We start from the raw sequence: 7,844 nt of genomic DNA on the forward strand, positions 1-7,844 counted from the left end.
CTTCCACCTGCATACCCAACACGACAAATTCTTAAGGTGGATTTTATTATTATTATTATTATTATTACTATTATTATTATTATATATAATAATAATGATAATATTAGTAATAATAATAATGGTTATTATTACCACTATTATTATTATTATTTAAAAAAAGAATTAAAAAAACGGTTGCTTTTCTCAAATTTTGTGCCCTCCTACCTCGATGTGCGTGTCGAGCCGGCAAATCGCCCATACATGATTTTCTCTAGCGTGGTGGGAAGGGAACCCGGTGCGACGCCTACGACGAGTTAGGAGAGCGATCCCTTTGCCCCAAAACCTTGTCCCCGGTGTGTGTGATGAGCCGGTCAAACACCTATACACGCTTTTCTTAGCGTGGAAGGAGGGAACTCTGTGCGAAGCATGCGACGGGGCAGGTAAGCCTGATGCACGCTTTTCTAAGCATGGCCGAGATAATTTTAAGGACATGTACGCGGCTCTGTACCTACGAGGAAACAACAGCTTTTCTTGTAGCAGGTATCGAAGACCCATACACGCTTTTTTTAGCGTGGTGTGGACAAAGATTTTATGGTCGCGGTGTCCTCGTACGAGGGCACCTATCGTATACGCTTTTCTCTAGCATGGCGGGAGGCCCAGTTTTCTGTAATTTCCCCTAAATGTGGGAGATACCGGGAGGCTGCCAAAATTTCGGGTGAATATACGACCGCACTCGGACCTGATTTGAACTCAAAAGAACAAAAACTTGGACATCAAATTTGAACATTGAATGGGCTAAACTCAAAGTTAAATAAAATATAAATGAACAAAACCTAAATCAAACTTGATTAAAAAGCACTTGAACATGTACTTTGAACTCGAACTGTGCAACATCAAGTGGAATTTGAACAAAACTTTGGACACAAAGAACTTAACTTAGAATGAACTCATATGTTGAACTAAATCGTAGTTTGAGCGTCAAACAAATGGCCAGAAGCATGATTTAAATTTCCAAAGGTAAAAATTATGATCGGCAAGATGATGATGTTAGTCTTGTTGGCAAAGATAAGAGACAAATGTAATAATATCTCTATGCCCGATGTCATCGTACAAGTTGCAAGTGGGAGATAAAACCTCAATGCATGCAAGAGGTGATCAAGAAATCCCAAGTGATTTGGAATATGCAACCAAAGCAACAAAACTTCTTACAAATATGCGTGATGCAACATATTTGAAGTACATACCAGTCTGAAGAAGGTGACACTGGAGATCAATAGTGGACCCATGGTCGCAAATAATTTGTGAACAACAAAGGTGGACATGATGCGGATGTAATAGACTCCTATGACAATCCCTACAAGATTGAGACAACATCAAGATGATGAGATGCCTCATGACATCCAGATAATACCGCCACGGGATCCGCAACATCCATGCAAACGGATAGAATGCGTTTATAAATATTTTAAAATACCCTTGCACGTGCACCGTAATTTGTATACACATAGGTACACTAAAAGGGCAAATACAATAACGACCCGCATGGGCCCCAACGAGCGTGTTATAAAAATGCACGTGATGTTTAGGGATGCTGCTTGGGTCAATAAGTGAATTCAAGTTCGAACCTGATCCTTTTATATGGATCAATAGGAGTTGACAGGGTTCGAACCTTGAAACAAATACACGGTTGTGGTAACCGGTGTATTTGTTCTAATACATTCATATTAGGCCATCAAGGTCTATAATCAAGAGAATTCACTAATAAAGGGTATAAAACCTATAAAACTCGATCCTCCTGAGCAGGTAAATAGGAGATAGACATGGTTCAAACCATCGTATAAATATGCAGTCACAAAGTCGATCAGAATATTTATTTTATACATTCATATTAGGTATTCAAGGCCTTTAACAATGAGAATTCACTAATGAAAACACAAAGCCTACAAAACCCAATCCCTTATCGATAAGTTGATAGGGTCGACAAGGTTTAATCAAATGAAAATGACCCCAAACACCCCGATGATGGCCGTGTTGAATGTTTATCTCAACCGGAGCGGTTTACAAATACTTTCAAATGCCTTTCAAGCTTCACTCAAATACCCAGACTCTAAAATCCCAAAATCCCAAAATATTTAAAACTGAAATTAATCCATCAAACACTTAAAGCAAAATTTATCCACCGTCCACAATAGTTTACCGGGGTGGATAAATTAAAATACACTTCAGCTCACATAGGGCTAATGCCTAGTCGAGAATATCACTAAGATCCATTCTCAAATAATCTCCTGCAAGTAAGGACGTGATACGTGTCCTCTAACCTGCGATTTTGCCGCCAAATGGCACCACAGGATAAATGGTTATGACTCGGGGCCCACTGAACCGAGTGGTTTTGCCTCCAAATGGCACCACGAAATACTGGTTATGGCCAGAGTCAATACGCTCCTTAGTGGTATCAAATCCTTGAGATATAAATCAATAGGATATAATCGATAGAGCACAAAGCTCTCTGTTAGCTAAGGTGGATTCAAATTTATCCTCTTTGACAAACATCCAACCCAGGTCTATAAAGTCTCCTTGGACGAAGCAACCCATAATTGTCACGAAGCAACCCATGGTTCCTGACAAGGATCCATCTGTTATGTTGGGTTGACTACCTCCTCTGACTAAGTAGACCAAGGACCATGATGGCCCGGGATGATGGAACCATGGGATCTTGATCGGGTCCATCGTCCATTCCCCCACCATCCGCTTTAGGTGCAAGGTGGTGCAATTTCCAATTTTAAATATTAAATCTCCAAATCTTCCAATCATCACTACAGGAAAAACGTCATTTTCCGGCAGACATTTTCGCCGGAAAATTGGACAAAATCCGTCGAAAATTAGCATTTCCGGCGGATTTCCGGCTGAAATATTTGCGCCGGTTTGACGCGCGTCATAAAAGGCCTTTCGGCGTAAAATAATACGCCGAAAACATTTCCGGCGCATTTCCAACGGATTTTCAGCTGGAAAAATATTGACGGCGGATTTATTTTCCGCCGGAAAGTAAAGAAAATTTAAAAAAATATATTCAAAGCCAGCCCCCGTCCGTGCACCCAATTCCGCCCGCCTAGCATCCGCGCAGTGAGCCCGCCGGCGTGAGATCCCGCGTGAGCCCGCCGGCGCTGAATGACTTCGGCGGGGTTCGAACCGCTCCACCTTCGCGTGCCTAGCATCCGCGCCATCTGCCATCTATCCCAGAAAACAAAATCTGTTAAAACGTAGACTTTATTTTATTTAGCTTATAACTGATAAAGTACTTTTTTTATTAGTTAAAACTTAGACTTTAGTAAATTTAATTTAACAAAATCTGTTTAATTTAATTAGTTAGTTAATCTTTATTTAAATTAAAAAATTTAATTTTACAATGAATTATTAAATTAGTTAATTTAATTTAACAATAAATTATTACTTAATCGAAAGTTCTCTCTCGTTATTGGGAGGGGTAATTAACTACAGGGGCTTGCACCTATAGGAAACCAGAACTCAGATCATAAAGTCCTCGCAAAATGAGGGCGAAATCTCTGGGTAGTGTCTTATCTACAAACTCATCTGCCTTCCAAAATTTACCCTGAAACCTAATTCTGTTAAAACTCTCATCACCAAAGAAAACAAACATTGCAGGGGGAGGCCGGGGCCGAATTTTCAGAGCCCACACTCCATCTCTTTTTCATCTTCTTCACCTACTTCTCTTTCATCAACTTCCACCATCATCTCTCAACCTCCTTAATCTTATCCACCAAATCCATAAAACCCCAGTCATATTGCACCTCTCCCTTAAATCCCTTTCCACATTATCTCTCCTATGCAATAGATGTTAATTTTTCTTGCTTTAAAGACTATTCAACAGTTAAGCTGCTGCACTGATCCTATGACAGTCAATGTAGGTATGCATATGAATATACAAAATGCCTATGGTTAACAGCAAATAGCTGATGACCAATGCATTCAACAATGCCTCCCTTACAGACACTGACAAACAACGATGAATGAGTTGCTGCGAGTATGTTGGGTATAAAGAAAACTCGATACACTAAGGAAGTCTGTTGATACATCGTCAAAAGAAGATTCCAATAATGACGCAAAGTTAAATGATATAATGAATGATTCTATAGAGTCAAAGAATGATCAGTTGAAAAGAAATTTCATCTTATTATCTCTATAAAGATGTTAGAGATTTACGATAACTGCAAATGTCTGCAAGGAGCTATAAGAAACCCGTTGACCCTATGCTGGCAGAAGGCCCTAATTACAACATTAATTAACCGCGCGAAGTCAAATGGTTTTATGAATGTCTGTAGAAACAAAGAATAAGCACTCGAAGAAAAAAAATGAGTGATATCTCATTCCATCATTTCTGTAAAAAATACTGGGGGCTTTTGAAAACTATACCGAACCATTCAAGTGGAGACCCAAAGATCAAGCCTCTCAACTCAAGCTCTTACCCTCGTAATGAGTCTGGGCCAAAGCAATATGACGATGTATTAATCGAGCCTTTGGTCTCATCAGCTTGTGATACATTATCTATCACAAAACGACTTAATGTCATTTAGATGTGTTTACCCAATCCAAACAAGGATCAGTTGATTCATGGATTTGATCTCCCGATGAATGAGAAAAGGGAATTTACATCAAAATAACAAAGTACTTAATGGCAGTCGAGTGACAACACTATGATTCAACTGTAAGAAAAAACATAGAATCAGTTGTAAAAACTATGGGCCACTAAAGCGCGATGTCGTGCCACCGGATTTCAATACTTGTACAAGCAGACATAAGCGTCAACAAAAATCCAAAATAAAGCCCCGCACATTCAACAACAACAATCGCTTATGCAATCGGACATACATTTGCATTGCATGCAAATATTTCGAAATGCCCCTCATACATGCATTACAATAGGCATGATAGGTTATAGAAACATATCATCCAACATTACATTTACATGCATATGTATCGTATGTTCATAGCCAAAGTCTTTTTCGCGTGCATCTATTGGATGTTGAGGATTTCATTCTTGTGTATTGCTTTAGCATTGCTATTGAATTTCAAAAAGACCTCTGCATGCATATGTTGGATGCTGAAGATTTCATTCTAGCGTGTCGCTTTGACATCGCGGTTGCATTTCAAAAAGACATCCGCATGCATCTGTTAGATGCCGAGGATTCACTCTAGTGTGTCACTTTGACATTGCTATTACATTTCAAAAAGACCTCCGGCATACATCTGTAAGATGTTGAGGATTTCATTATATCATATCATTCCGACATCACTATTGTATTTCAAAAAGACCTCTCGCATGTAATGGCTGTAAGCAGAGGGTATCATTCTACCGTGTCATCCTTACATCACTATTGCATTTTAAAATCACCTTCCACATGTATTTACAAGAAGCAGAGGGTTTTACTCTAGTATGTCATATGATACTATAATTGCATTTCAAAAATCACATCATGCACAAACATAATGCATCGTGTGAAATGCATCCAACAGCATATACCCGCGTAGGCTCCAGCGAGCATGTTGTAGGTACACACGTGACATCTAAGAATATCGCACGGTTTAATAAATAAATTTAGATTTAAACGTGATCCTCTATTAACAAGTAGACAGAGTTGACAATGTTCAATCAACAAAAATATAACAACCCCTGAACACCTCGATGATAGCTATGTTGAATGTAAATCTCAACCGGAGTGGACTACGAGCATTCAAAATGCCCCCAAACACCCATTAAAACCAGAAATACCAAAAGTTAAATATATTTGAAAACAAAATAAAGAATTAAAACACTTAAAGCACAAATACCTACCCAACCTCTATAAAAGCTTGTCGAGATGGACAAATATAAAAACTACTCCAGCTCACAAAGAGATAATGTCTAGTCGACAATATCACTAGGATTCATTTTCAATCTATCTCTTGCCAGTAAGGACGTGGCACGTGTCCTCTAACATATAGATTTGAGCCAAAATGGCACCACACCATGGGTTTCGCCGCTTAATGGTGTCACGACCCGGCCTGGATGCTTGATCTAACAAGGCAGGTACAAAAAATCGGACTATAAAATTAATTAAACATTATACCGCTTCATTTGTATTGAAGAGCCACTAAAACACAAAATATAGATTTACCTGTTGTCATTTGCACAATGCCTTCTGTAGACAAATTCTTCTCTTTCAGTCATTTCTTTTTATAGGAACTTACCTTAAATATTTAAACACGTGGGTTAAGCTTACTAAGTAAACTCAGTGGGTATCTATTTAAAACAATCAATATAAAGAAAGATTAATATGGATTGTATCATTTCTTAGCCTTATTTCTTTCATCTCATTAATTTATATATCCCCGAACATCTTTCTTTTAAAAGAATTTAAATCTTTAATATTTCATTTATATTTCTTTTTCCCATTTGATTTGCATAGGAGCAACGTCTCAAAGTACCCAAAGGTACAACCTTTTCCATTTATTTTCTTTTTCCATCTCCATAACATTTTCCTTTTCTTTTACGTGCACGAGTACGGCGTCCCCAGCCAGTACCATAAGGGGGTGAACTCCTATAGTTTTCAATACATTTTTCTTTTATGCTACATTTGTTTTATTTCCATACATATATGATTTTTTACTTCTCTTTTCTTTTCTATTTTTCTTTTTTTTTTCTTTTTTATCCTCATTGTTATAATTGTATATAACATATCTTACATGTGCATTTATAAGTATTACATTTCATTTCCATAAACTTTCAAACATTTATAATGGATGAATTTTGATAAGAATACAAAATCATAATATCTTCAATATTATGTAATACACAATTAATCAATTACTTTAAAAGATTCCAATTATGAATAAAATTATAAAACAACATAATTTATCCACTTTAATCTTTCAAAATTCTCGATCCTTGGAGCAACCTTAACTTTGAGTTCCTACAACATCCACAAAATATAACTTCTATAAAACCGTGCTTTCATAACAAAGTTGAATTAAATTTGTTTACTATGAGAGTCACTTACAAAAGGAAAAATAGGAATTTTCTCAAAATCCCTAAATCCTTCTCTCTCAAAATTCCTACCCCTTGCCTTTGATTCCTTCTTTTATCTTCAATTTAATGTTTCTAATGATTAGAGAAATAATTAGAAATCAATTTATAAAATAATTTGCAAAACGAACCTTTTCCCTCTTTTTCTCCTTGTTCCTCTCATTCGTTGAAACTTCTCCCAAATTTGTCTCTCCTTTAATTGTGGGAATGAAAAAAAGTTGATTATTCTCATCCTTTAACGCTATCGATTGATAAAATTAGGAAAAAAATGAACTTACCTCGCTCTCCCGCACGTAGCCAACCGTCCGCTCCTTCAACAGAAACGTTCCTTCTCACAATTTCTCTTACTGGAAAGAGTGAACTAACTATATCTCATGAGAGGAGTCGTTAATTTATTCCTACGAACGCGATCCTTCGTTCAGAATCGCAAACCGACACTCCTAAGCTCGCCCGTGCTCGCGAATTGATTGCCTCTGTCGCGACTTGTCCGCCTGTTCGTTCCCCTGAATCGAGTTTTTAAGAGAAGCTGGCCGGTTCAGTTGAACCGGTCCAAGCTAAACCGATCATTACAAACTCCCCTTCTTATAAAATTTTGTCCTCGAAATTAAAATCAATTATATGGAAACATGCGTTAGTTAAAAAGATGAGGATATTGACTTCTTATCTCAGCCTCCTTCTCCAATGTGGCATCTTTTTCTGTTTCATGCTTCCACAAAATCTTCACAAAAGGAATTGTTCTATTCCTCAACTGTTTTACATTATAATCAAGTATTCATTCAAGTTCCTC

This window comes from Dendrobium catenatum, unplaced genomic scaffold (genome assembly GCF_001605985.2).
Source record: "Dendrobium catenatum unplaced genomic scaffold, ASM160598v2 fragScaff_scaffold_908, whole genome shotgun sequence".
Classification (NCBI taxonomy): domain Eukaryota; kingdom Viridiplantae; phylum Streptophyta; class Magnoliopsida; order Asparagales; family Orchidaceae; genus Dendrobium; species Dendrobium catenatum.